This window comes from Falco cherrug, chromosome 7, assembly GCF_023634085.1.
Source record: "Falco cherrug isolate bFalChe1 chromosome 7, bFalChe1.pri, whole genome shotgun sequence".
Classification (NCBI taxonomy): Eukaryota; Metazoa; Chordata; class Aves; order Falconiformes; family Falconidae; genus Falco; species Falco cherrug.
In genome coordinates, this window is record NC_073703.1 from 15,119,149 (window position 1) to 15,135,945 (window position 16,797).

Genomic DNA, 16,797 nt, shown 5'->3' on the forward strand with positions numbered 1-16,797 from the left:
CACATTTTCGGGAGAATTACAAAATGTATGGGTTTTTTTGTCCTAGACTTTTTGTTTTCCTTGATGTTATTTCATTGCTAGCGATCCTGTGAGGAAAAGAGGTAGTTTGCTGCTTGCTTACATAGCGTGTGATTAAATTGTTGCAATTAATGGTATAGTTATGGGCCAACAATTCATATCAACAGTAATACGGAAGATGTAACCAAAAAGGTTTTGCTTGCTATTCTGTGCTATTAGAAGAAGAAAAAAGGCTGAATATTCTCCCAAATTGATGTATATGCCTTTCAATTGTAACAACATTTAACTGCTCTAAAGATGTTAATTTGGTCTTTCGGAGTCAAACTGCAGAGTCTAGTCTGAGAATCTTTTAAGAGGAAAATAGTACAAGATTGAACAGAAATCTTCTGAAGAAGAATGTGTTTAACTTCCTTTACAAAAATGCCCTGCCTGTTTATATTTCAGGCCAACTGGCAAGGCAGAATGCATTACAGTACATTACCAGTATGCAGGACTGGTTTGTGACTTGAGACTCTCTCGGGCGACCTAGTGTGGGACTTCTGAATTTCTTGGTGGCCTTTAATGTTGCCCATAAATCCAACCCCACTTCCTCTTTAGTGAAGGTGGGATTTGTCATCATCGGTGGGAGCAAACTGAGGCCATGAGAGACTGCTTGTGCCTAAACAAACATGGGCAGTGGTTAAGTTCAAGGGCCAAATTCCGGGCTCTTAGCTGAGGAAATAGCTGTGGCCTTGTCTGCAGGGGAAAGTTTTTACTAGTTGTCCTCTAAGCCCCACGTGGAGGCTTGCTTTTTTTTTTTTTTTTTTTTTTTTTTTTTTTTCCCCAATGATGAGTGGCATTCTTCGGTTAGCTGAAACATTTTCCCAAATTGCACAAGGTAAAAAAAAAAAAAAAAAAAAAGCACATTTATTCCTATGGGAGAGGTGTTTAAACCAATACATCAGATTAATTCATTCCTTGGGCTAGTCCAGAAACCTTGCCCAGATGAAGAAAGCTGGCGTTTGTGGCGATAAACACGCAGCTGTCCTGTAGGCCACCCCTGGCTGTCCAGGCAGAGCAGCTGAGGGCCCATCATCTCACTGGTGTGGATGAAACTTGCTTTTCCAAGTAATCTTTCATTTGAAGTGGCTTCAAGTGCTTCTCTGTTTCCTCCCCAAAATGCCACGCTTGGTGCTAATGTGCAAACTGCTTTTAAAAAGTCTCCTAAAATGTTAACTTTTTACAGGAGATCTGATTTTATTTCTGTCGCCTTGTTTGATGTTTTTTGTATGCATAACTCTTACTGTCATTTTTCTGTAGCTTTTAAAAAGTTTTCCTGGGTTTAAAAGCTCAGTGGTTTCGGTGCAGAACAAAATACTTGATCCTAGTCCTGCTAAAGCTTTGAACAGCTGATGATTTTTATGTATTTAATTTAGAAGCTGAGTTCCCACACTGATGAGGTGACATTTTCTCCGTTACCGACTGCTCTGGAGAAAGCCAAGGGTGCAGCAGATCCCAGCTACCAGGGGAATTTTCTTCAGCAGGCTCCATAGCTTGACAGAAAAGGTTCTCCTCTGGGTGTCCTTCTCGGGAGATGTTATGCAGATGGGGAAAAGAGGGGGGTGGTGGTGGTGGTGGAAATCTTCCCAATCCCAGCTAGTAAAAGGGAGAATATTTAAATGTAGATAACAGGTACCCAACTAGATTTGGTTGCCGTTTCAGTCATGTCATATATCGCATCACGGTACCAGGCAACGTCGGTGATCAAAATTGCAATGCATGGGAGGATGTGGATGTAGGTAGGCAGAGATTCGGTTAAATCCTTGCTCACCTAATATTTATCATGTGTCTTATTGCACTGATCACTCCAGAGCTGCCAAGGGGATTTTAATGAGAATTGACTGCACAGGCTGGAGGAAAGATCCATACCCAAACAGCAGCAATCATTCCCTGGTGAGTAAAGTTTGAGGAACAAGAGGATACTTAGCCCAAGAATCAATAACTAGTCGAAAGCATTCCTCAGCCCTCCTCCTAACGTCACTAGGAAAGAATGAAGCAGTAACGGGCTAGTATAGGGGGTGGCAGCTCCTGGAGTTGGACAGCTGACACCAGTCGGAAAGCAGGATGTAGTGTTGCAATACATGTGGTTGGACTTCTGTAGTTGAGCCAAGATTGTAACAGAGCCACTAAAGGAATCTCTTAAAATACGTTTGCCCTGTATTTTCACCCACTAGGTTTTACTGCTGAAAGAACGTACGTGTTTTATTCAAGAATTCATTATTTGCTGTTATGTCTTTTTGATTCAGATGATTCCTTGTTTTGATACTGCATTTATGTTATGGGAGCCAGATCTAATTTTATTCTAGTGATGTTGCAGTTCGGCACTGTTTAGCTTAAATTTTGTTTAACCACACCCCATCCCCAAAGTAGCAGAATGCAGTGGTACTCTTTTCCTTGCTGCATTTTTGCTTTTTGTATTTTCTTTAGCTGATCTGTCTTGCAGGTTTAGCGTGTCTGTACATTCCCATTTAGAACAATCTCTTTGTAAAAATGCACCACTATTCCATACTAAAATAACAATATGATAGAAGCTATTTCCAAGGTGACTTTTTAATATTGTTTAAATGGTAATTAAAATTTACATTTTATGTACATCTTATAAGCATTTTATGCACTATTTAATATATATATGATGTACAGAACAGGAATGCACAAGATTTGTCTAACTCATGCATGTTTTGAGTAATTTCTAGATTAATTATTGGTCTCAAATTCTAGTGCTTTAGCTTTCTCTTCAATGTCCTCTTTTAGCTGGAATGGGCAACACCTGTAGCTATTAATGAAAAAAATTAAGAATAGCTCTTGCATGAGCTAGATTTAAATTCCCCCATTCTTTATTTTTGGTAGACATACATTCATATCTGAAACCTTGTCTCCTATCACGGCAAGCTGCTGTGCACAAGAATAGTTATATGAGTGGAACTGAGGCTCTGAGAGGTTAGGTAGCACGTTCAGAAAGTTAGGAAGCCTGAACAGGGAATGAAAACCAGGTCTATTAAATCCTGGGCTAGTACTTTAACCACTAAATTACTTTTTTTTTTTTTTTTTTTTTTTTTTTTTCCCTTCTACTTGATGGTTTTGCTGTGCTTTTACACTTCTTTGATTTGTTCTCTTTTCTGGTCTGGTTTATTCCCTTCTACTTTGTAAAAAATTCCTTTTGTCTTTATATTGTTCTGTTTTCTTTTCCCTGGCTTTGCACTTAGCCCCTCTTTCCTCCTTCTGCAATTTTAATCTTGGATTCTCCTTTGACTTTGCATGGACTCTTCTACCACCCCCACCCCAGTGTTTGAGCTTAATGTTATTTTTAAGGTGTGTGTGTGGTTCCCCCATTCTCTTGTTCAGCCTTTGCTGGTAGGAAATAGATTCTTTATGTATTTCTTCTTCAGAGTGACAGATACCATTTTTTTATTGTTATCTGATTCATCATACTCCATTATATTAACGTTATGTATTATATTAATTACAGTTTATTAATGTCAGAGGTCTTCTCCAGCTTTACCTTTCTAAAAAGGTCCTGCAGTCCATTTTCCTGCTGCAAGGCAGAATCACATGTATTGATACTGGTCCTAATGGATGTTTGTCCAATGTGTTCAGAAAGATCTCCAACTACAAAGACTCTAGCTGCCCAGACAAATCCTTTCCAGCATTATCCTTACTGCTGGAAAAGTGCTTCCCCATTCCCTTTGTGTCTTACCTGAACTCTTTTGTTGCAGGTTAAGCTCATTACTGCTTCTCCAATGTACTAAGGACGTGGAATATGGATTTTTTTTTTTATGTCATGCTTAAAATTGACTATTTTCCTCACCAGTTTTCTTTCATCTAAGTAACACCATCTCTTTCAGAGTTTTTTTGCCTAAGTCAGCTCTTAAGATGCACTGGTCTGTTGTTGCATGCCAATGTGGAAATAGTCCAAAGGACAGCAAATGGTAAAAAATGAGACAAAACAGTCTCGGTCCTACCATGCTTGGTAGGTTTCAGACTAGTTCAGCTGGTTGGTTGTTCTGCAGAATTAGTACAGTCTTTGCAGAACACCCGACCTGTGCCTGTGAAAGCCTTTGAAGACTTGCTGTGAGTAAATCCAACTTCCTAAGTGTAACCTGTGGATGTGCAACTAAGGAGATCGCTGGCTTGCTTGCATTCCTAGCCTTTCCTTAACACCTTCGGAATTTCACATCTCATTACACCCTTACCTCTTATTTTACTTCGTAGTTGGTACTTTCCAGTGAAGTTTGGAGATCTACTTGCTCCTGTATGGTTGTCCCTTTTCCTGTAAAAATCTCAAGCTGGGTATACTTCCCAGAAGTATTGGGATACACAGTCACATACATATATTTCAGCTATTCGTCCTTTTTTTTTTTTTTTTTTTTTCTGTCAAAGCCATTCTTCTGCTGTTGGAACTCTGTTCTCATGTTTCCCTTTGTTCTGTGGGAGCTGCTAAGATTTCCCATTGAAATTTATTTTAAACGTTTGTTCTTTTGTGCAGATTAACTGCTCAGTCTTGTCTCCCACAGTGTGGATGGGTTACAATGGAGACGATGGTAACCTGGCAGGGATACAGGAGCACATTAATTGCAGCTGTAGTGAGATTTCGCCCAGTATTCTGATGCAGAGTACTTCACACTTCCAAATTAATCATGCTTCTCTCACTGTTCTTGTTGCTTGGGTAAATATTTCACTGTTGTGTAGACTTGGGCAGTGATCTATGTGAGAACCAAGTTTCTTGTTTTCCTTCCTCTTGTGCATGCTTACCTACCGAGCAAGCTTTTAAGCCCTCTGCCTTTTTCACACTTGATAAAATGACTCTGTTTCCATCATGTAGCATTGCTTCTTTATAAATCTGAATACAAGTAAAGAAATTCATGTCTATTGCCAAATGTTCTGGCTGAATGCCATCCCTGGTGTTCTGGCTTCATCCAGATGACGAATGTTCCCTGTCAGCCTGCAGCCTAGTGAGAGGGGACAATGGTACAGAAATACTGTAATTATCTAATCAGCTTTGCTTAGAATGTTAAGCAAATGCAATTCTTTAATACTCTGGTTTTACTATAGCTGTTAATTAACATGTGCAAATGCAATTTGTACAGCAAAACCAGGCGGAGGAATCATTCACTTCTAAGTTACTTTACTCCCCTCTAGTGGTCCTACACCATACGTGCTTTTATATAACACTCATCACAATAGATTTAAGGACGGTGTTAATTTTCTGTAAAAAACCGAAAGTGCTGGTAACTTCTCCTTCCTTCTGCTCATCTTCTCTTTCCAAAGAGAGACCAGTTCAGTGACTGGGATTCTTGCCAAGGTAACTCTCTAAATGAAACTGGGTTTTATACGTTGACCTTAATTAAAGGCCAAACCGCACCTACAGCTTTAAAATCAGTACATACACAAAAATCTTAAACCTGCGTACTAAATATTTATTTTCTGTGCCCTCGGACTGTTCGCAAGGGGTGTTAGTGTCAGTGTCACGGTGACTCAAACTGCAGCCAAGGCTGTAGAAACATCAGCAGAACCCAGTCACATCTGTAGTGCTGTTATATGTTTGTTCTGTAGGACATGCCAGTTTTGGTGCGTGTCTAACGCTGTTTGGGCCTGTGCAACTTGTGGGACATATGGAGACTGTCAAATGACTGGGTTCCTCCTTTAAGCTTGCCAGTTGGCCATTTTGTGTAGGATGTGGCTTCCACTAGCTGGAAAACAGATGAAAACCTACAGGATCAGAATGGAAACTTCTCCTTTTCCAGTATTCCCCTGGTTCTTTGCTCAAGTTACTGATGTTGTAATCAACACTATACAGGTGTGCAGCACAGGCTTAATTTGGCAATAGTTAATGGGTAAGTTCTTGGCTAATTTCTTCATTGCTTCCTGGAGCCTGTATTTTAAAGGTTTTGAAATTACTTGTTAGTACAGTGTCCTTGGAGAAGATAGGGTACCTCATAAGATGCTTGTCTCCTTTCTTCTTTTTCTGCTCAGAGAGAGTATATTAAGAAAAATGTAGATAGAGGATTCTCCTTTCAGAAGCTAGTTTCTCTTTTCAAACTACCCACTTGTAACTTTTCCATTTGCTTTTAGAATGCCTTAGACTAATATTCAGAAGAAAAGAATGGGGAATAAGAGGGGTATAGAGTCAATAAAGAAAATGTTGACAATTTTCCATTTGAAAATACAGTTCTCTTCACAAAATTGTGTTTGTCTTCGCACTTAGTTATGGAAGAAAAATGGAAAGTTTCCAAGAATCAAAACATTTTAACACTATTTGAGTGGAACCTTTTGTTTTAAAATGAGTCTTCGTTTGTAAACTTTTGCAACTCTAAAAAGTCAAAATTGAAATGCAACAGTTTAGAAGATCCAAACCCGGCCTTTTTTCCGCATGATTTTTCTTTTGTGGAAAACTTAAGTATCTCAGTTTCCTTCCAAGCTGGAAGGAAACCAAATATAAAAAGTAAAATCCTTCATAAAGTGTAACTCCTGTCTTCCTGCAGTACTCTTACAAGAGATTATTTGCCTGTGTCAGCAATGCATGTTATAATAGCCAATAGCTGGGGAAACTATTTCCTACGTTTCTCAAGATTGTTCCCTTTAGGTCATTAGCAGATAGTTCTAATAAACATGAGCTGAGCCAGTGGAGGCTTTGACTCCATTTATCATTGCGGATGTCTGAGCAGCCCCTGTGGGAAGTTGTGACCAATTTATCAGCCAGGGAGTTTAACTTGTTCTTAGCTCCTCTCTTGAACAGCAGTGCCAACAGTCAAACTAAATTAAAGTCATGCCCAGGTACACCTGTAGGAAGCAGGTAAGATACGTAATACTGAAATGAAGTTATCTGTACAGCTGTAAAAAGCACACAAGCTGGTCAGCTGGTGCAGAAGTTTCTTCACTCAAATGTGAAGTTTACCCTAATGCTTACCCTGCCTTTGGGAGTGCGTGGGCCTGGGTAGGGAAGGATCCGCTGCTGCCTGGGGCATCCTGTCTGACACCTGGCAGTTCTGCAGGAGGGCCCGTCCCAGCCCTGCCACTCCAGCACTGCAACGTGGGCACTGGGACTTGATAGTTGAAACAAGCTGCCCTGCCTCCTTTGGTGGTATTGCTATTACCCTTCTCTGTAGGCTCAGTTTGTTAGCTCTCTGCATCCAATCTGCGTAGTAGTCCCACAACCTTGCAATTTCAGGCATGCGTATGCTCTAGTACCTTCCTCCAAGAACAGATGTAGTTATTTACCAGCTCTGCAGCTTAACATGTGAGTCAAAGTAGGACTTCTGGGTTCTTGGGCTTAGGAGAACGCGGAACTTGACCAGTGTGGATTCAGACTCAATGATTCTGGGTCTCAAAAACAGTGAAACACTGTGCCCCAGTAGAAGTACCGGAGAGGAAGTGGCTGAATACATCCTAGTAAGAAGCTCATGATCTCTGTAACCCTACTTGTCAGAGCACAGAATCATAGAGCGGTTGAGCTTGCCCAGGAGCTCTGGAGGTCATCTGGTCTGGCACTCCTGCGCAAGCAGGGCCACCTAGAGCCAGTTGCCCAGTGTTTTTAATATCTCCAGGGATGGAAACTCCACAACCTCTACAGCACAACCTGTTCCAGTGCTCAGTCGCCTTCAAAAATTTCTGTAATAGTTCAGTAAGGTCTCATCTGGGCTAAGAACACACCCGTTGGGTACATGTGAGGTAAGGCAGTGGGTGGTAAGTGGGTGAGTTCCTACCACATCCACAGAATCAGGGAAGGGCTGAGGCTGGTTTGACCGTAAGCTGTTGTTCAGACCCCAGCAGCTTATGCCTTATTCCTACAGCTTCTGCCTTTTAGGTCAGCATACTTCCTTCCCTTCAAGTATAATTTATGCTGTTCTCACATTTGGATGGGGAAAGCAGGGAGGGTGGGGAGAAAACAGTCGTGAGGAAAGATCTGCCGTTCCTTCAGCTCACAGTAGCAGCAGTGAAAAAGGAGAAAGTGAAAGAGGAGAAAGAAATGCATGATCATGTCAAGCAGTGTCCGTGGATTGCAGTACATGAATGACACTGGTACTGTAAAACACTGCTAGGTATGAGCTCTTCATTTCTGTTGGGAAGCTCACTGTTGTTACTACCAGAAACAATGATATGACTAATAAGAAATATTTGCTAAAATCCCTAATAATGGGAAAACCCCCTCCCCCCTATAATTATTCTCATCCCTTTTTGTAGTTTCGGAAGTATGAAAGTGTTGACAAGGAAAACAGGTCTTAAAAATGACTATGCAAGTGGTCATGTCTAAAAGCTGTTAAGATCTCATTATGGCAAATGAAATTTTGGGGTCATCCTAGATACGGACTACTTACTGCCTTGCTGTCAGAGTGTCTTTCCGTGGCTTGCCTAGACCTGGTGTGGAGTCGCAGTGGCTAATTGTCTGGAGCTTGCTAGTTAGTCCTGTTAGTATTGTGCAATAGGGCCACAGTCTCACCTGAGGTTTCTGAGAACTTCTGGAATGTGAACAACCTTATAAATTCAATCACTACACTGCCTGCTGAATGCTTTCTTGCAGAAGTGCTGGCAACTGTGGAACATATTTTGCTGATCATCTGAAGAACAGCAACTTCTACACCTGGCAGCTGTCAGAGTTTTCTTGAAACAAGGCTGTCTGCTGATAGCTCAGGGGTAGGGCTGAGCAGTGCAGACTCAGATAGGTTTATAGCTGGGATTTGCAGATTAACACACTGTTGTATATCTTCCTGGGCTAAATCCCACCTGCGTTCTGCATAAGTGGAAGAAATTCCTCAGATTTTCTTTCTACTCTGGTCCTTCAGTCACAGTTAACAAAACGCAGAATTTAGTTCCAAATGCATTAGAAGAGCTCTCTTCTCCAGCGTGAGCTTTGATTAAGCACAGGGCTAACCTTTCCCATTGTGGGATATGTGGCATAAATGATAATATTTTCTTTAAAATATTTAATTTGTATTTCCACTCCTTGCCTTTTTTTTCCCCCCTTGCAAATGATTTTATACTGGTTTTTGAGCGTAGGAAGAGGAAGGGCAGCTTGTGAAACAAACCTGTCAAAGCAGGGCAAGTAGCTACCAGGGCTGCTTAAATCGATTTACCCTTAAAATGCAGTTTATTGTACCACCGGACAGGAGGGAGAGAAACAGAAACCAAACCAAAAAAAAACTCGCGGGAAAGGCTAAGAAGAGTTCAAATGCTGAGATGCCCTAGAAAAAAGCAACCTTTTCCAGGATTCCATGGGGAATGACTATTGTCAGCACATGCATATCGGTGATCCACTGAACTGATATAATGGTGCAGTTTTTGTAACACATTTAGCTCTGAATTTGTCACCACTGAACATGTGTATTAGAGCATGATATCTATGTGAATTCTAAAGACTTCTTTTTTACAAGTTCTAGTAAATTCAGAAAGTGGTCATTTCTTGTTTTACACAACACTGCCAAGATTTCCCTTTGTATTTTAACTGTGCAGGACTGAATAATTAGTCAGCAAGATTGCACAGGCTCGTTGCTGTTTTGCTGTTTGTGACAAAAACTCAGGCAGGTAAAGAGCCCCGTGTACTGACCAAAGAATGCAGAGGATTCCGTATTTTGAAAAGGAGAAAAGACTTTGTAGCCAGTTATATAGAAGGCATTGTTTCCACTTCTCCATAGTGCACTAGAATCCATGTAATGTGGTGTTTTCAGAAACTTCAGTGCTGTAGCTCGGCTTAACTGATGGAATAGCATTCACCACGCTGAAGTCGGGGCATGCTCTAAAGTCCACAGAACTAAGTGGAAGGGAAAAAAATTATCTCAGGCTTTGGACTAGGCTTGTAGTGCCAAAGGAAGTTTCTCCAGATCATTGCAGTGCAGGGAAACTCTGTTTTCCCAATAGTTTATCATAAAATGCGTCCAGGCTGGAGCCTCTGAAAGATTTCCTTATCTTTAAAAGGCAGCATGAATCTCCTTATTTACATCACCCGCTGTTTCATCCATAAAATTAGACTTCCGTCCTTTAACTGACAAACAGGATTGGGAAAAGTCAGCCTTACTATATATCCATATATCTATAGATAGATAGATAGAGATGTCCTTTTTCCCAAGCATCTCCTGCCCATGAGTATTTTTCCTTGGCTCTCGCTTACGGGTGTCAGATGACATTTCCTCTGCCGACTGTGTGCCTGTTCGACCTCTATTCTTATTCATCTGAAGTTATGTGGGTTTTTTTTTTTTTTTTGGTATTGAAAGGAGTTGACAGAGCTAAAACAGTGTTCGACATTTTTATTTAAAATTTGTAAAGTGTCAAAATCTGTCCCTTTAAAAAAGAAATGTAGCAAGACCAATCTCTTCTGAACTCCACCCCATTCATCACAGTAATAGCAATTTTGGGTGGATCTGGGGCTGATAATTTGCAAACCATTAGGGATGTTTTAGAGGCAATATTTTTATGTTTTTTAAAAAAGGTTTAGAGATATTTTGTTAAAATGTTAGAATTGCTTCCTCTGTTTAAACTGTAAACTGAATAATTTGTACTAGAAACACTGGTAAAAGTTACCCACGTTTCCTCCAGTCTCTTCTCATTCCCACTTTGAGCCACAATATTTGGAATCTATTGCAACTTCCTACTCAAATGGCTTCTTTAATTTAATTTGGTTACTTGTAGAATGAATATGTTTTTGAATTAACTGCAATTATTTCCTGTTTCCTTATAATGAAAGGCAACCTGATTATTTGAGGTATATAGATGCTTTACAGCTATTTATTTTAGGACGCAATCAGCGTGCTGTGAGTTGAGCCAATACATAAATGAGAAAGGACTAATAATGAAACAAAATAATCTTAAAAGTTAATAGGAAATCTTCTGTTGACTTCTGTGGACTTAATGAACCCAAGTAACGATACTGGAAGTGCAAGATGCAATATGTTAAAGATGTGTGCATTATTAAATGGATCATGTGCTATCCAGTGTGGTGTATCAAAGACCTTGCATCTGATGGGCGTTTTGAGGCGATGAAGACTGGCTGCTGAAACGTATGAATCTGATAAAACACCACCCCAGTGATTCTCAGTAAGTAAATTTTAATACTTTCAACAGATGGAGGGGAATCCCCAAAGGATTATATACTCAGTAAGAAATCACAGCCTCTAGATGAGATTGTCTCATTGATTTACTGGTATCTAGAAAACCTGAGGAAATGAAGTCAGCCTTTGGGAAGTTACTGGATAAAGGAAAGTGCTGTTCAGAGCCTCATCGCTGTTGAACGTGAGTCAGCACTGCGCCCTTGCAGCGAAGGTGGCCAGCTGCGCGTGGGGCTGTGTCAGTGGGAGCGTACCCAGGCGGTGGAGGGAAGTGATTCTTTCTCTCCTTTGGTACTTGAGAAACTGCATCCAGCCCTGGACACTCTGGTACGAGCTCCCCCCTCACCTCTAAACCCAAAAAACGGATGACACCTAAAGCAAGCCTGACAGAGAGCTGCCGGGATGGTCAGGGGCTAAAGCAACGCTCTGTGAGGAGAGGGTTCATTCCAACGTGAGCAGCAAAGGTTAAGGAAGATGTTGTTGCTGTCTTCTGGGTACAGAGGAGATGGAGCCTGACTTTTCTGGGTGGTGAGCAGTGGTATGATGAGGCATGGGCACAAATTCTAAGAGAAACTCCTACTAATTACTAAGCAAAATGAACCACAATGAAGGTTGTAGAACAATGGAGTAGGTTACTCCAGAAAAGTGGAGTGTCCATACTTGGTGGAGATACTCAGAACTCAGCTGGATAGGGCCTGAGCAGCCTACTCTTAAGTTGGTCCTGCTCTGAGCAGGGGACTCCAGACCAAATGACCTCCACAAGTCTTTTCCAACTGAAATTCATCATTGATTCTATGAGAGCCATATGCAATGCTCTCATCATGTTATTTCTCAAAGGAAGGGCCTCGCAAATGGAATGTGGTGGGTTCAGAGTCTAATCCCTGGTCTCTTATTACCTATTTTATTATTTCAACTGCATCATGGGGCAACTCCCTATCAACCGAGACATCTCATAGCTAGAGGAACACTGGGATGGAAAACAGAGGCAGAGACACCCAATCCCTTGCTGACACAATGTTTGAAGGAATGTAGGGCCTGATTCAGCTGTCTTTGTTCGAGTCAGTAGGGAGCTCTGCATAAATGAGCTACAAGAAGAGGCTCCTAGTTACTGATTTCCACCCACTTGGAATGTATTAATCCTAATAAAAAGCTATATCCGTTTTGCTCAATGTGTTAGCCTGAAAATTCACCCAGCAGTTGGCATTTCATGCTAAGCCATGAAATTTGTTTCACTTCACTTCTGAGTTTACAGGTGGGATTTAAGAGGTCATCTGGGACAAATGTCAGATTGAGGAAGCTCAGCTTGCAACTGTTACTCTGGCAGAGTTCCCGTTAAATTTGACAGGGTTATAGCTGACAGAAAATGGTAGTATATCTATTTCCTTTTCTTGTACTAAGGCTGGATTAATATTTTTTTCTTTTTAAATCAAAGAAACAATTGCTATTTTTCAACTTTAGTTTTTCTAGCTAGACACATAGAATCAAATGTGTCTATGTATGTATTGTATTAGACTGCGATTTAAAAAAAATAATCCATTCCACTGTATTGTAGTTGTATTTCTCTTCAACTCTAGGCTTACAAAAATAGGTTGTGCTTCCCCATCCTGGAGTACAGAATAGAAGTCATAGGATTTCTTCTGGTTATTTTTTTCTTTAGGTCTGCAATGAGTAATCTTGTATGTCTTCAGTAAACGGAAATGTAACAGTTTCACTCTTGCTAGGTAAGGATTGATTTACAATGAGACCTAGTGAAAAGAAAATAGCTATGAATGTGATACAGAACTTTCCTAAAAATGGTACTGAGAAGGGGGTGTCTGAATTAGGGCACCTCTTGAGTTTCCTCCTGCTTTCTTTGCCACTGGTACTGAAGAATGGAAGTGGTTTAAAGGATTAAGAACACCTTTTTCCTTCAGATTTTATTAAGAAAAATCCAATTATTGTTTGACTTCCACAGTTTTTGGTGGTGTGATATCAAAATTTGCCTTGTTCTGGTAAATTAAAGGAATTGTTTTGTTTAAAACAACATAAACTTTGTGCTAAAACTATTCCATACAAGGGTAAGTAAGAGATGTGTTCTGAATTTCTATAAAATGTGATAAGTTTATGGTCATCTAGGACAAACTGAGAGAAAATACTGGAATTTCCTCAGAAGCATATAGGCCCCTAATGTCTGAGCCGAGAGAGATCTTCTTTTAATTCTTATAATATTACAGAAATGTTACCCCAACACTTTGCACAGTATCACAGATTATGGAATTATATGCTAATGTAGGCTGGATTTCCTCCTCCATCATTCTAAACTCTGCTGACAGATGAAAACTTATAAAACCATTTGTAAAAATGAGGTAAAAGTCTTAAGTGAAATCTGTCCTCTAAAAGCTATCATTCCTGGATTTCATAGCTAGTTGTCACAGTTTATCTGACCAAACAGCATTAAGAACAATAGGTGATGTTTGCTTTATTTTGAGTTACCTACATTTTTTTTATTTTTTATTTTTCAGATTTAAACCAGTTATTGGTTGTCTGGATGCAATTACTGTTTGTGCTTGTAATGTACTTAAAAAAATACACACATCAAAACTTTCCCACACTATTTGTTTTCATTGGCATAATCAAGACTTTCTTAATAAAGAAATATGCAAGATGGACATACTTATTTTTGCTCACTTGGTTGGAGTAAATTTACTGATCAAACCCCACAATTATTGCAAAAGTTCATACAAATTGAAATAAAAAAAAATGACATGAAATGAATGAAATGAACTCCCAACTCCACCACAGTACTTCCAGTGACAAGATTATTTTTTTTCTTCTCAACAGTTCAAAACAATTTCTCTAAAATATGAGAATTCTCATAAGCATCCTACAGGAGGAAAGGAAGGAATGCCTGCATAAGATGAAGAAGCCTGGCTTGGTAAAGGCCAGGAAAGAGGGAGACCGGTACTTTGCATCACTGCTGTTGAACACAAAGATCATCAGCACTGAAAACTTCAGTTCAATGTTTTTATGAAAATCGAATAGCAGGACAAACAGGTATTTCTCTGACAATCAGTTAAATTTCAAGAATTTAGCCACTGTATAAAATGATTTATGTAGATGATGTCAATATGCACAGGGAGGTGCACTAAAACGTAGCTAGCTAGGAGCAAGGTTTTGCTAGAGGAACGTACTGGACTTGATTTAGAGCATGTGTATGTGTAGTTATGTAAATATTTAGGATCACTGCTTCCAAGCTGATACCTAACTGCAAAAGGTTGTCTATGTCTTCTCTATTATTCCCTGATACAATCAATCTACCTGTAATTATCCTCCCTTGATTTTGGGCCCTGCCACCACCATCTATGCCATCTACATCCTCCCAGATACAGCTGTAAGATCATCAAAATCATCTGGAAGAATCAGCATTGTGGGGAAAAAATAGTTGTTTACATGTTAAGGCAAATTCTGCTGTGCATGTAGCAGGGATGTTACGTGCCTTGTTCTTGGCGTCTTTTGTTTCTGGGTTGAATTCCCAGGTTTGATCAAATATCACTGAGCTGCTGGATCTCTGTTAATCTAAGAGTCCATTTTTTTGCTTGTCACCGGAGACTGTGATGGACTGGATCACCAGAGTTGCTTCTTTGCATTTTTTTTTCTTGAGTGAAACTTCTGAGTGGATGACAAGTGTTTTGGAGGCCACGTAGGAATCTGTTTGTCTAGATGTTCTTCAGAGTCCAAATGTTTGCAAAGGCTCAAGTGGCTGTGGGAAAGTGTGTGGATGGCCCTTAGTAGCAGCTCTGTTCAGCAGCAGAGAGCAGAAGTTGTTTTAAGCCTTTTGCTTGTGACAGTGTATTTTTCTAGTGGTTTGAGACCCCAGGTGGGCCGCCTTCTGAAGTTGTCAACAATTTAAGTACTTCCAATATATAAGCATATTCTTTAAAATGACACACCAGAAGTTGATGATGTGCTACGTATTTCACCAGATTAATTAAGAGACAGCCCACCTATCATATAACATTACTTCATATAGTGTAATCCGCATTTCTGCAACCATGCAAGATACCAAATAATACATCATAAAATGTCCTAGAAGATATGAGAAAATCATCCCATTGACCTGTGACACAGACTAGATATTTTTCTGGTAGGTCATCCAGAAAATTAAAGCAGTTGAAACAGAAAATGTTGAAACTGAAAGAATGTTTGAGTAAATAGTAACCCAGAATTCCTTTCATAACTCACTTTCGTTTACTGGTAAATTCTATCTTCGCATTATAAACATAATTAGTAAATATCTGACAACATTTTTTTTGCAGTGGTTTAGTTTAAACATATTTACCTTCTATATTCATGAAATAAATGTTTAGGTTTTGCTGTACACATAGATGAGAGTGAAGGAAGAGAACTGTACATCAATGTACTGCATGCCCTGGCTTTCTTAATAGCAGGGACAGTTACTACGACCTTTATTCTGGTCTGCCTTCTTTTTTAAGCAAATTTTAATTTGCTTCTGCCAAAGAAATACAAAATCCTTTACACAATGCTATATTGTCGCTTCAATAAGCATAGGCATAAACCCCCCAAACCCTTTGCTTATATGGCAGACAAACAAGAAAAACTTGGAATAATCAAATTCCTATTTATCCATCTGGATTGTAGCAGGAGAATCAACATACAGCATCTATTGAAACCCCTAATTTCTACTTCTGTGGTGCAAACTGCATGCAGAATTACAGTCAATTCCCTTGATTTATGTTGTACAAGTTACAAAACAGTGATACAAAGTTTGGGTTGCTACTGTCTTGGGCCTTGTTCAGACACACTGAAAAGCCATGCTCTGAATCCCATTAATACTTTCTTGTGCCAGTATCTTGTAGTATTTCACTGCACATCTACATTTTACCTGTATATTAAGTGTCCATCTGAAAGTGTTCATGTTAAACTGTTGAACAATGATTTTGGAATAATCAGAATTAAATGACTGTTTTGTAATTTGCGGAATCCACCACTTTTCTTGATAGTAAAAATCAGCCAAAATGATTAGAATATTGTTATTGTGGTGAGCATGCACAAATACAGCATTTCCTCTACTACTTTAAATACTTCTATGTACGTTTAGAAGGATAATTCATATTCATATGCGTGATATAAAAACTACTCTAAACTGATTCCAATTATATATTTCAAATAGCATCTATCACATTTTGTGTCGCCATTACATTTCAGCTGTAAACAGAGATTGGTGCTAGGAAATCTTAGGTGGTACTTCTTTTTTTCCTAATTCAGTATTAGTGGTATGTGATACACCATGTATTTATCTTTGGCCAGGGGCGGTTCAGCAGCTGCTCTGGGTGAGTGGTCAGCAGCTTGCTTATGGAATTGTGCAGCTGAGCTTTTGCAGCATCAGTTCAATAATACAGAACCATTCCCCGTCAGTACCTGCCTGAAACTAACAAAACCCGAAAAAACCTGCAAATTAAGAAATCCAGTATTTCTGCCAAAATACTTGTGGGGAGCAGCAGAATGCATAAATACCCCTTATCATGGAAACATCATAGAATCACAGAATGGTTTGGGTTGGAAGGGTCCTTAAAGACCATCTAGTTTCACCCCACCCCACCCTCCCCGCCACGGGCAGGGACCCCTCCCACCAGCCCAGGTTGCTCCCAGCCCCGTCCAGCCTGGCCTTGGGCACGGCCAGGGATGGGGCATCCACAGCTGCTCTGGG